The following is a 13,771-nucleotide window of genomic DNA, read 5'->3' on the forward strand; positions in this document are numbered from 1 at the left end:
AGGTGTTTGCTGATGGGATGTTTGAAAGTCCTCTCACGGTGTTGTGAGGTGCCAGCTGAAATGGAGAAGGGTAGTCATTAGCAGTAGCTGCACGTGCTAATTAGGTAGTCACTGGCACGGAGGCAATGTATCATCACTTTGACTTGGTGCACAGGAAATTTCAGCTTTTACAGTTTAAGGTCTCCGTCATCTCACTTCATATTATCCGGTGATGAGAATCTTTATCCCTAATTAATACTGGAGCTGCAGGGAAATCTGAACAACCCGCTGTCCAGTGAGCGTATTTTTATGTCCCTATTAAAGCTATCAATCTGGGAACAATGTGCACATGTGTGGGCTGTGGGGCACAGGTTGTGACTAGAGCTTTAGAGTCATCGTCATATTCAGCCAGTATGGATCCTAAACAATTCTGCAGCCAAAGGGCTAATCTAGATCTGAAATGCTTGAAAAGCGCAAACAACAAGATGGAATCAAGAAGTTTTATTTCCCTTAGTTTGGCATTGAGGTAATTACTATTGAAATATACAGACTTTAGTCTTAATATCCACAGTCCAGAAATGCTATTAATAAATTAGAGATTAATCTTATTTGAGAACTAATTTTCATGGTAATAATATTGCTAATAACCAGATACTGGACCTGGCAGGCGTCTTTGTGGGTTTCTTTTTCATTAGTCATTTTTAAACATATCTCCTAATAGTTTTCCAGTGCAGTAGGATTCTAGATTAGTTCCAAACTGCACCTTACATACAAACCTATTTGTATCTTTCTCTTGTCCTATTCATGTAATGCCTGCTGGGATCCATTTGCCTTAGTTTTACTGCAGCCATATAGCAGTCTGATGTTTTCAAGGCTTTTTTTTTTTTTCCTAAATGTGATCTTACATCCTTCTCTAGACAGGACTGCTGAAAAACTGCTCTACCACATGTTCTCAGCTTTTGGATTATCGCTCATTAACATTTTGCTCTGGGTTGTTTTTAACACATTTAACATGTCTACACAGGTAAACATGTTTACTTTGAATTCTATTTTGCATTGAGTAGTCCCTTACTGAGAGGTAACCAAGCCCAACATTTTCCTCTTTCTCCCTCACATCATTATTTTATAGTTTTTCAACACTGGTACTTTCAGCAAAACTGAGATGCTTTGCCAAAATAATTGTCCATGCACTTTAACTGGTTACTATACTATTATATATCACAAATAGAAAATTACTTCAGAATAAGATGGAGGTGGTTTTCAAATATTGGTTTTCATTTTTTTTCATACACAATTATTTTCTGGCACAGACTATCTAAATAGCTGACTGCACCTCACTATAATTTACAGTGGCCCTTTAGAGGCTAGGCTGAAATTGTAGTCCTAAAGGTCTAACCTCAAAAAACCCAGGATATTTAGAATTAGTACACTTATTTTGGCATATTAAATCTAAGGAGTATGACAAACAATATGCAATATTATCGGAATTCATCATTCTCAAGCTCACAAAAGGATGAATTACAGATACATCAGTCTCTACTGTAGAGCCTTCTTTGTCAAGATTTCCTCATTTTCCCTATTTGATGCTTTTGACAATTAAAAAGCCTTATAAACTAATAGTATTCAGTTAATCAGAGAAGATCATGATATATATGTTCACAAGTTTGCTCCTTCAAACACCCCCTACCCCCAACTTCAGTAATGCAGAGAATCATTTTTTGTTGTCTTTTCCTCCAGTTTGCTTCCTGGTAATTTTATTTGATTCCTCTTAATTTTTGCACTGGGAGAGACAGATGGGGAAGACTGATAAAGAAGGTCTTTAGAATCCAGTCATGGTTATTAGCTTCTCTCACCTTCTCCCCCTTTAATTATTATAAAAAATCAGGGTCAAACCATAACATCTTGTAATTAAGTAAGCACAATACACCTCCAACATTCCCTAGGTACAAGAAGGACTATCTTTAGGAGCAAAAGGTTGCTCCTATGGCCCAGATTTGTTTCTTGGCATTTCTACTCTCAAAAAATACAACTTAAATATTATGGACACATGTAAATAACTATCCTTGTCACATCTGCCCTAAGCAGTATTATCTACAGTATTTATCTGTTTTATGAAGATGTCTGCAATGTAAGTAATCATAAAGCAAGTTGGAAACATGACCTCCATCAATCTACAGTACATGCAAATGCTTAATTTAATTTTTCCATCAATTTCCAAATGAATGAGGCTCATTGTACTGAAAAATAAAAACAGCTTGGCCTCTGACTTCATTTGAGATTACTTTTCCACAATAATGTCCTCAACGGTAGAGTTGTAGGCTTTGGAAGAATTAGATGAAAAATGTTCAGACGATCCTTGTTTCATCTACACTTTTCCACCCACACTTAAGGTCAACAATGCAGAGATGCATTTAGAGTAAGTACATATTCAAACATCAGCACAGTGTGCCTCAAGGAGAGCTGAAGGCATCGGTGGTAAAAACTTACTGACGTATTGTCAAACAAAAAGAAGAATACATACAAAGATCAGAACCTCACTTCCAGTGTGCACAGCCTACGTAACACATTGGTGGCCTCATCTCTTCTGCTAACAAGTTTTTCATATTTAGTGTTCCCGAAGAGAACCATTTAATTAGGCACAGAGATTGAGAGAGGCTGTTCGCTGTGATTTGAATTTCATTTTGTTTTGCATCCATTGTCAATGAACATAAATTGTAGAGCTATTAAAGATAGAACTCAGTCAAAGTTTCACACTGCTTAAGTAAAGCAAAAGGGAATGTAACTACACACATATTGACATTGCAATCAGCCAGGATATATGACTGCAGTATACAGTCATATGTGCTAGGCTTAATCAAGCTAATTTAATCAACAGAATGGAAGACACAGTAGAACAGGCTTAATGCAAGCTTAGGGTAAGCAGCAAGCCTACAAAGTCTATGCTGCTCTCATCCACGCCTCCCGTGTGTACTGGTTGTCAGAGAGATGGTTGAGACTCCTCAGTCCTTAGGGAGGTTCTGTGTCCTACATAGACAGTGGGAGGGGGCAGGCAGGCAGGAAGGGGGTTAATTGATATCAGCTGGCAAGATGCACTTGCTGGTCAGGTTGGGAAGACCATGTTCCTTGCTCACCTGCCAACATACGCCTTCCATCAGAGCAAATAAGAGGTGATGCAAGAGTCAAGTGTTGGGCTCAGTGCTAGAGCTTCTCACACTGGAAATTTCCACCTAGCCAGGTGACAGATTGAATTCCTTTGTGTTCATCAGATTGTGCAAAACATGTCATTACATTCAGTTTTTGTTCTGTGCAGACCAAGTCCACCGCATTTACTTGAGAGACACAGGAGAAAAAAACCATGGTAAAGGACTGATAAATTAAATAGATGCATCTCTGAAAGTGCCAGCATCTGGAGGCATTACTATTTTAATATTTACTTTGTCTGAAACGGTTTATTTAAAAAATGTTTTTCTTTCTCACTTCTATTAAAAAAAAAAAGAAACATAATGTAGTAAAGCATTTTTACAGCTTCACTGTTAATCATGTATTTCAGAATAGTAAATGACATTCAGAAATGAGCCTGGCCCCAGTGGTGGTCAACAGCAGATGGGAGGGTAACAGATTCTACCCACAATGTCACATCAGAAAATGGGAAAGTGAAGACATGTGAAAAACTTGACTGCAGCAGTGATGGCAGTGAGGGAAGGCTCTGGATGCCACATTGTGAAAGAAATATTACAGGCTACAGATCTCTTGAAATTTTAGTTCCAAATTTAAACAAAGTTTAAATTCCAAGAGTTTAGAGAACCTAATTTAAATCTTTCCTCTCATGGGAAATGAACCAGCATAAGAAAACAAAATAAAGTCAGCTTTACCAAATGAACACATCTTGCTTGGCCTAAGGAGTTTGGCAGGCAGAGCTTCAGGTATAGTCAATTTATGCCACTCTGGCTTTTGACTCATTAGCAGACTATTATTCTCCTTCACTGCCCATGATATCTTTGTTTTAATGTCAGAATAACTTACAGAAAGCACCAAACTGAGGACAACGTCTATGTCTAGTCTTTCCAGGGCATATTAGGCAGCTATGTGGCAAGTTGTGACCACGGAGAATAAATGTAAAAGATAATCCACAAAGCCTTTCCATCAAAATGATTTTTTTAAAAGGCATCAGCAGAGCTAGGAACTGCCTCAGATTTCATAAAGCAACAGTTAGTTTCAAATATTTTTAAAGAACAACAACCAAAAAAGTGAATACTTTTTTTTCGGGGGGGGAGGGGGGGAACAAACCATGAATTTATTTGCCTGCCTAGCTCCAAGCAAAACCATCCCACTCTATATACTCTTGAGTTTGTATAAAGCTTCATACCTTCACCCATTTTTGCTACTCAGACTCTTTCCTTCACTAATTCCCCACTGTTCCCAGTAACATTCCATGTTCTGATGGATGGTACAACCCTACCCGGCATCAGTGCAGGATTAGCATCTTTTTCACCAGTGACACATTTATACTGGGAAAAAGCTTATTTGAAACTCAAACAGCACCAGAACAAAAGCAAAACTCCTTTCAATAACTCATTTGAACCAATTTAGGCCCTTCAAATAAAAAGCTGTAGAAGTCTTTTTAGCATACCATCTGCCTTTCTGGTCTCTACCTGTTCTGTATTCACACTACTTTAGAAAGATGCCCAAGTGAGCCTTCTTTAACTTGCTGGCTATGAAGTGGCTGCTTAGCTCTAATCATGGTTAGCCTGTTTGTCTCTCAGTGCTGCTCTCACTGCTTCCACCAAAAAATTTTCAGATCTGGAAAGTTCACCAGACCTTCCCAGTCTCCCACTCTCATTGTTTCCTTTTCCCTCCACAAAGGAAGACCACATTTCAGAAAAAGGATACCCCATGACTGAGAACTTGGAAAACATCATGCAGAAAGTTCAGTATCAGAAAATACACAGAAAAAACCAGAAACAGCTGCCACTTCCACCAGCACAAGTCATTAATGACCTTCAGAGCAACCCAACATCAGAACAGAGAGCAGCTTTTGTTAGAAAAGGGGATATCACATACTGGATCATCATATACTGTCAAAGGACCTCAGATACAAGCAATTCATTGCAGGAGAATACTAATAAGAGTTTAAAACACTTTGAAGACCACTATACAGAAATCAAAGCCAGGTTGATATGGTCATTTTAAATGCTTGATGTAGGCACTACCCAGTATCAATTTAGATACTTAGGTTAAAGATTGATGGTATATTTGTAATATATTTATGACTCAAGCACATTGTGGGGAGTAGAGACTGAGTAACTGTTTCCAAAAGAGGCGGTTTGTTTCTTTTGTTTTCTTCTGCAGATAAGAGAAAGGAAATATGATAACATTCTCTTTGCACTAGCAACAGGTATTACTAGGTATGGCGAGGAGAGAATTGAAGAGTACAGCCTGCCTTTTGGTGCAGAAATCTTCCCAGTGACCTCATACCCCAGTGTTTTAGAATTCAGCGCTGGAGAGAAGCGACAGCAGCAAATACAAAGGCACAGAAAGGATACTGAGATATAATATCGGTTATTAAAATCATAGGATAATAACTAATGTCAGGATGACCATCAAGAAACCTGACAGGCCTTGCAATGTGAAGGGGATTGATCTCTAATTTTCATTACAGTGCTCCACTGGCAGTGACACAACACTAAATACACGATAATAACAAGGGAAGTGGAGTTTTGTTACAACTTCTTTACCAATAATATTATTCCATCTTTACTTAATGTAGCCTCTTATTACATTAAGATATCACCTACTCTTAATAACAGTAACTGCATATTGTCTCAAGAACTTGTTTTTCAAGTTACAACTGAATTTATGTGTGTAGAGTGATAAAACTACTTCATCATCCAGGCACTTTTCTCTCCTCCAGGAATTAAAAATCCCTAAAACATATTTCTGTTCCCAAGACACAGTGAATATTCTGCAACTTCCTCTCTCTCTGTTTTCAAAGCATCTCACAAACAACTTCTAAGTACATTCTCTTTCCTGCACTGGCAGTAATCAGTCTCTCATGTTAGACAGTTTTGGAACAATGTAGTTCATTTAAAAAAATTCAACAGAAAGGGCTGTAAAGGTGTTTTCCACCATTTTGCTAAAAATAGCAACCATTTTATTATTCACTTCAAAATTCTTCACTTAGAAAAGTAAAGCAGAATCATTAGAATCAAGGTTGGAAGAGACCTTTAATATCATGCAGTCTAACCACAAACCCAGCACTGCCACTGTAACCCCTGAACCACTAAACTACATCACCCAGCGCTGGATCCAGACACCTCTTAAACACCTCCAGTGACAATGACTCCACCACCTCCCTGGACAACCTATTCCAATACCTGACTACCCTAACAATGAAAAAATTCTCACTATTATCCAACCTGAATCTCCTTTGTTTCAGTTTAAGGCCATTTCCAGAAAGTACAGAGCCCTGAATCAAATCAAACAAGTTTCAAATATTCTTTTTCCTAATATTTAATAAGACTGCATTCTTGACATCAGTTTACAAAATGCAATTCATTTTTTAATTAGGTAAACTGAAAACTCCTAGTTTGGAAGCATGCAGTAGTGTACCCCATTAATCTCAGCACTCTTTGCTTTTATTTACTGTCCTTTCTCCATACCTTTGTTTCAGCTAGGTAAACTCCAGAGGCTTTATACTGGGTTTTTTCCCTCACTTTTTCACTCCCACTAAAGTAAAAGATGACAGGTAATAATATAATGTGTGGTAGAAGGAGAAATGCTGACAGACATTGTGTTACTTTGCTTCAATTAGGCTCTAATTACTTCTTCTCTTCAATTAGAAAATCACATGAACCAATTATGCCAGATAATATGTGCTTATCCTATTCAAACTGCACAATGGGTAAGGTCTATTCACATTGATTATCTTCAATTTATGCTTTTAGCCTTTTTTTCCCTTCTGTCTGCATGGCCCATTACAGTTTTAAAGTGGAAGCTCTTAAGCAGTTCACAGTATTATGATATCATTCATAACAATTGTTATGTTTTGATGGAAGAAAAATTTTGATGCCTTGAATGCAGAGTGGAAAATCTCTTTGGATTGAATGTGTTCCAATTTTGCTATTTTGGTTAACAATATTCCCATGGTTTTTTAAATAAATATGATACAATGCAGTCTACTGTTAATGGACAGAGCTGAGTGAAACAGTTGGTTCTATGGGAACAAAGGCAGATTTCAAAACCAAACACAGGGTATTGAACACAAGAACTGCTCACTCATTGTCAGCACAGAGGTATCAGTCCTAAAAGCCCTATCAGGCCTCATTTGTGAATGATCTGCAGAGTGGAAGGCAATCAGCAAAAGCAAAGTGACAAGCTTAAAACCTATAAGTGAAGCCATAGCAATGTTTCCCTGAGAAATAAATGGAGGAGAAACATGATGGAAACCCTCACTAGTCATCAAACAGTTCAATAGGTCTAGGTGAGCAGAAAGTGGTAAGAAACAACACTGAATACTAGAGGCAACTTACAGTCTTTCACCTCTTCTTTTATAAGAACGTAAAGGATTATGCTGATATATGGTTTTATCTATCATTGCGCTTAACTGAGGAATAAACTCCTTTTTAATTCTTCAAAGATTAAATAAGAACACACTCCTTGCTGTCCAGCAATCTCCAGGGATGGCCAAACACCAGGTAAGCTTCAGCCAATTCCACAGGACACCTGTCTCAATCAATGGGAATCTTTCATGCTTAGAACACACCAACTCCATTCACACAGGCTTGCTTGAATAGAATTTATATGCAAAGAGGAGAAGTCTATTTCCTGTGAAACAAAGTAGATGCAAAAAGACAACAGCAACAATAAAACCCAACTAACCAACCACCACCAACAACTAAAAACCGCAAACAAAAACACAGAGTTCTTCAAATTTATATTCTCCTTTCTTTCACTGGGGTGAGGCAATGACCCTTGGATGCTCAGTCATCTCAGAAAAGACTTCCAGACACTGCTAAAAGCATGATGATTCCTCCACTATACAAGGCAAACAAATGCTTCTGCTGAAGGAAGAAAATAATTTCAGAGAATACTGTTTTAAGTGCGAAATGAATAATTTTCCCTTATGTACCTCATCTACTATACATTGTGTGCCTTTTTGTTGTCCAGTCACTCAGTCTTACAGGGCCTTACTGCAGTTTCTGATAGTTAGCTTTTGTCTATGCTACTCTAAACAGCTTGGTTCATACATTCCTTTTCCTAATGTTTGGAGGACATATCAGCTTAAGGTCTCTTTTAGTTTACCTCAGTACATTTTGAAATTCACCCTAATTTATAATTGTCTTCTATTTTCTTAATTTGGACTCAATCTTAATTTTTAAAAAAACTATGCTTTTCCTACTACCAACATTTCTTGCCCTAACTTTAGCTACACCAAGCATTTTTTACTCCTCCGTCAAGTCTTTCCATGAAGATACTGTGTATCAGCCCAGTGTTTCCAATAACGCACTGTTATCAAGTGTCATCCAAGCTACATGCAGGGATTTAATTCTTTTGGATGTCCCTTCTAGCTTGTTTTACAAGAGACTAGTTCAGGTGGAAGGGGCCTACAACTAATAACTAGTCCTACTGCCTGACCAATTCAGGGCTGACCAAAAGTTAAAGCCTGTTGTTAGGGGCATTGTTCAAATGCCTCTTAATCACTGACAGGTCTTTGGCACAGACCACCTCTCTAGGAAGACTGTTCCAGGGCTTGACCATGCTGTCAGTAAAGAAATGCTGTCTAAGGTACAGCCTAAGCCTCCCCTGGTACAGCTCTGAACTATTGCCACAAGTCCCACCACTGGATACAGGGATGAGATGAGCACCTATCTCTCCACTTCAAGTCCTCAGGAAGGTGAAGAGAGCAATGAAGTTGCCCCTCAGCCTCCTTTTTTCCTTACTAGACAAACCAAAGTCCTCAAGCTGCTCCTCACAGGACAGTTCTCCCAGCCTTCCACCAACTTTGTTGCCCTCCTCAGGACATTCAAGGACTTTTATATCTGTCTTAAACTGTGGGGCCCAAAATCACCTATTCCATTCTGTTCTATCAGTCCTCATCATTCAGTGAGCACTGGAGAACAGTCAGTAGGGTAAGGTTTCTAAGGTAAGTGGGACAAATCCTGAAGCTTATTTTGATATTCACAGTGAGAGCTAGCAGAGTAGCTTAGCCTAGGCACTTTACTTCTTAAATGGAATTAAAGACCAAAGACTTAAATAAACAGACTTGGGATGACCAAGCCATTTTAGATTTTATTCTAACTTCCAGTCAAGTATACTAGCAATGAAGGTTGTGATCACAGAGTCGTTAAGGTTGGAGAAGACCTTTAAGATAATCAAGTCTAATCATTAATCCCACCATTATAGTCCTATAAAATCTTATAATAGGACCTAAACCTAAATTATTATATGGTACAACTGTACCATTCATGAATTCCTGAATACTTTAATAGAAACAGAAAGACTGATCTGTGTATAACACATATATAAACACCTAAGATAGGAAGCTGAACTCTTTTTACATGTGGCATACAGACACATACTCCCAAAAAAGAAAGCTGCCCAGGAAAAATGAAATCACACTGCTGTGAAATAAAACCAAGGCAAAAATTTAAGAGTTAAACAGAAGCAAGTTATTTTGTATAACATTACGAACATGAAATGTGTATTTGTCAAAATGTAATTACAAAGAACTCTTCATATTACATGATATAATGAATGTCATAATGGAAGTTCAAACATCACAGGGAAACTAGTTACCTATGACAGGTGGAATCATTTTTCATTGAATTGTAACTAAAAGATGTAAAACCTGAAATGTTTGTGAGACTCTACTATTCTAAAAACTTACTACAGAGTTATATATATTTTAGGTAGGGCAAGCCTGTATTTAAAAAAAAAAGTTTGGCTAACAATATTCTTAGCAATCAAAATGCTCTAGAAAACTCAGCTTTGAAATAGTCTCCCCTCCCAATCCTATGTTTTTGAAGTCCAAATCTAGGTCCCACTAAAGTAAAGGTCTCACAATAACCTGCTTTCTCTGACAGCAGAAGGGAAAGCAGCCAAGTGAGACAGAGTTTTCTCACAAAAATTTTACAGTGGCAGAAATTAAAAAAAAAAAAAAAAATATCAGATGCCAAGAGACTTCCAGTCCATCTGCCAGATCAGAGACTGGAGCAAGTTTAAATGACGACCAAAACTTTTGGAAGTTGACATGAGCAGAAGTATTCCTCTTAAGAATCTTTCTTCTACCACTCAAAATTCAATAAAATTCACAGAGTTTTGCTGAAGTTCAAGAACCCTTGTCTAGCATTTTGGAGTTATAAAAGTGACAAAGAAACGGAAGTTAAATTTTTTACGATGCTTTTTGCACTCAAAAACTTAAACAGATTTGTTTCGAAGATGAGACTTCATTTCTCAATGGCTCACACTTCTTTCGATGGACATCAAACATGTCAACTTGATTGGAGTGACTACAAAGCCCTTAGAACTGTTTGCACAAAATCAGACTGAATCAATTGTCCCATCTCCTTTTAATGACAAAAGTCTATTTCTGTGAATTATCTTAGAGTCAGCTGGACAAGCCAATTGCTTTTGTCTGAGCTTGGACATTTTGGTCAGGGGAATATAAGAAAGGTCATTACTTGTTTTAAATATGAAGGCTGTTATACCACATAGAACTGATGAAGTTATTTCTCTCACTTGCTTAAAGTAAACCACCAAAGAAGTAATAACTTACATTTTCTGTCATTATGCTGGCTTCTATCCAGAAGCAGAAACAGCAGAACCAACAGTTCTGTGAGTGGGTTACTTTATTGCTAAGGAAAAAGAAATCCTTCTCTCTAATCCAAAGGGCTGCATTAGTGGAGAGGTCATACAAAGAGGGTTTCTATCGAGTTCAGACATGCTCCCACCTTAATAGAACTGAAAGTTCTGTGTATGTCTCTTCAGCAGTATTATGTGCTCTCCAGCTAGTAAAAATAAGGAGGAATAAAATTAGACCTTGTCCACAGTTGCAATTATTTTGGGGCAGGTACGGTACAGCAATAAATACAAGACCAGAGACATGAGGCAGCAATTCAGCAAGGAAAAAGTTACCATGCACACACACACACACACAAAAAAAAAAAAAAAAAAAAGGAAAGAAAATGCAGGTTTTAAAATGCACCTATGCAAATTCATGGTCTCTTGGGTATTCATAACAGTGTAAAGTGAAATGCAGTTTATGAGCATGAAGTATTCTCATGGTTGGTTTAAACTATTATAAATTGCACTGCATTTACCCCTTATACATACTACTTAAAAACAATTATGACCCATAAGTAAATGCTTTTACTTGAAATGTTGCTTATTGTGGAAGGCACTATACCCTTGTCATTCACTTTTAAGTTTCAGAAATAGATTACAAGAAAGGCAGAACCGAAATATTTTGCCCATGAGAAGAATTCGAGTATGTTAAATCTTTTCCTGGATACTACATCTATGACATCAGAAGAATTTTTGCATCGCAAGGGAAGCAAACACTCACATGGAAGTCAAAAGGGATAAAGCAGCATGTCAGGGAAGCAGATCCAGAAGAAGCATAAGACAAGATCCAAGGATTTTATAACGTGTATTTTGTAGTTTTAGGTATGTAAAAAAATTTAAAATATTTGGGCTTTAAATTTTCATCTTAAATGAAAACTTAGTTATACTAAAAAGTCAGCTTTGAAACAGATTACTTGAAACTAGTTTTAGCACTGAAAGGGAAACAGGTTGATGTAATTCAGTGGAGAAAAATAGGATTTTTCTATGTAGACAAACTCTGCAGTGATCAATCAATTTTATAAAGTAGCAGATCTGGTATGGAGGACTTATGCTTAACAATTATAATTATGGAACAGTATCAGTGATGAATACTCTGTGTTGTGAATACAATAGTATTGTATTTTTAGACCACTGTATAATTTCTGGGCACACTTTGATGATTTTGCTGGCTACTCACCTATTTTATAAATCAGCAGGAGACTTGACAAGATGAGAAAAAAGTTTCCTCCTCCCTAGATTTATATATGTTCAGTTATATTCATTGTTATGCTGTTCTGAACAACTTACTCATTGATTTATGGTATGTGCTCTGTAAAACCTTTTTAATGTTTTATGTGCCCTGCATGTATCTCTTACTTTAAAAAAACCCAGTAAAATTTCAAGGAAAGTTTCAGAAATTCGATTCAGCACAAAAAAGTTACATAAATTGCCTCTTTTTCACAAATTTATACAAATCTATTTATTCCTTATTCTTCATCCTTAGGGAAGTAAAGGAAGCACCAATGGGTTACATCATGTGTCAACACAACAACAGGAAAAAAAAGTTTAAAAAGAGCAAGAAGTGACTCATGCCTTCAGCCTCATTCTCTCTCTCTGAAGACATCTCAGATTGTCCATAATGTCTGCTCTCACAGGGAGAAATTATGAAAAAGGAGCTGAACCTATCACTTCCAACAGGCTTAAGCACTAAGCCAAATTAAATTTATATTCATATGTTCTAAAACTGTTTGGATCTCTGCCCTTCATTGCCAGAAAGGTTAAGGGCTTCCCTCTCTTTTAGCACCTTTCTCAGAAAAGGGTGCACTGGAAAAGAGCCAGTATAATCCTCCCTCTCTCCCAGGGTTAGGTCAGAATTTTCCCTCTTCCCCAACCGTGAGGCAGAGGGAATAGATTCTAAGGACCCTATGGATGGTACCTTCCTTTTTACCATGCCCTTCTGAGCAACAGATGGGCTGCTCAGCTGGTTTACTGCCCTTTGTCTCTCAGCTATTTTCCTTTCTTACCCCTGAAAAGCAGCTGAAAATTAAGTATAGGGAAGAAGAAATGCAGTGTTGGTAAATTTGAAAGGAAATAACGCTCACAAATTCTTTCATAATTGTACCCATTCTAATGACTTCAAGCAGGTGCCACTGCAATACTCCACTCATTACCCTGTAAGGCTTCCATCTAAAGTATTATCAATGCCTTTTTTTTTAAAAAAAAAAAAAAAAAAACAAACCAAAAAAACACAAACCACATTTAATTCCTTAAATAACTTTTTCTATTTCTGGGCATTTAGCCCAACAAGTCCTTAGTGCTATTGTAATGCAAGTAATAAATAATCATTTCCTCTCCACTGACTAAGAAAATAATTGTTCCTATTTCACAGTTGAAAAAAAAAAAATTACTTCCCAGATTCCCCAGAAAGTCTCCTTGAGCCTGTCAAATGCCACAGCCACAAGACTCCTTTGCTTCTTTTTAAGATATCAGGTGACTTGCCCAATTCCATCAGAAATATAGGACATTCTTCAGAATGAAGCCACAGGAAAAAAAGAGACAAGTTTCTGGAAGAATCTGTTCCTAGGTGCTCTCTGGCTGGACTAGCAATAACAGGGAGCACTTGCAGGTTTGCACATCTGATACTTGGAGCAGAGATGCCTCCTTGCAGAGGGTCTGAATGTGCTCCATGACTGGGAATTTGAAAGGTGTTGGAGTAGGAGCACTGAAGAACACTCTGTAACACACACGTTACACTACATACCCAAGGTTGTTCTCTCTAATACAAAGGCAGGTTTGGGGCAACCCAAACCTCCTTCCCTGTAAAACTTTAGTCTAAGTTAACAGCTAACTCAAATCAAGAGTACTTTGGGCATCGTAGCAGCTGGGAGCCAGTATGAGGGAAAAGGAAAACCACAGCCAGAAGATAATGCTGAGAAGCAGCTGTTAGTATGGAAGAGGGTTAAAATAGCCC

The 13,771-nt window shown here is 37.6% G+C and overlaps 1 long non-coding RNA gene across 2 annotated transcripts in view; it reads left to right on the top strand.

Annotated features, from left to right (window-relative positions):
- Positions 1–12,893, top strand: part of LOC126650783 (uncharacterized) — a 90,500-nt gene extending 77,607 nt beyond the window's left edge. For both annotated transcript variants that reach the window (XR_007631499.1, XR_007631498.1), the window contains exons 3-4: positions 11,404–11,643; positions 12,305–12,893. This is a non-coding gene — a long non-coding RNA (uncharacterized LOC126650783). The remainder of the gene's footprint in view (positions 1–11,403; positions 11,644–12,304) is intronic.
- The last annotated feature ends 878 nt before the right edge of the window (positions 12,894–13,771 follow it).

Source organism: Myiozetetes cayanensis, unplaced genomic scaffold (genome assembly GCF_022539395.1).
Source record: "Myiozetetes cayanensis isolate MyiCay16 unplaced genomic scaffold, myiCay2020 scf6-25, whole genome shotgun sequence".
Taxonomy (NCBI): domain Eukaryota; kingdom Metazoa; phylum Chordata; class Aves; order Passeriformes; family Tyrannidae; genus Myiozetetes; species Myiozetetes cayanensis.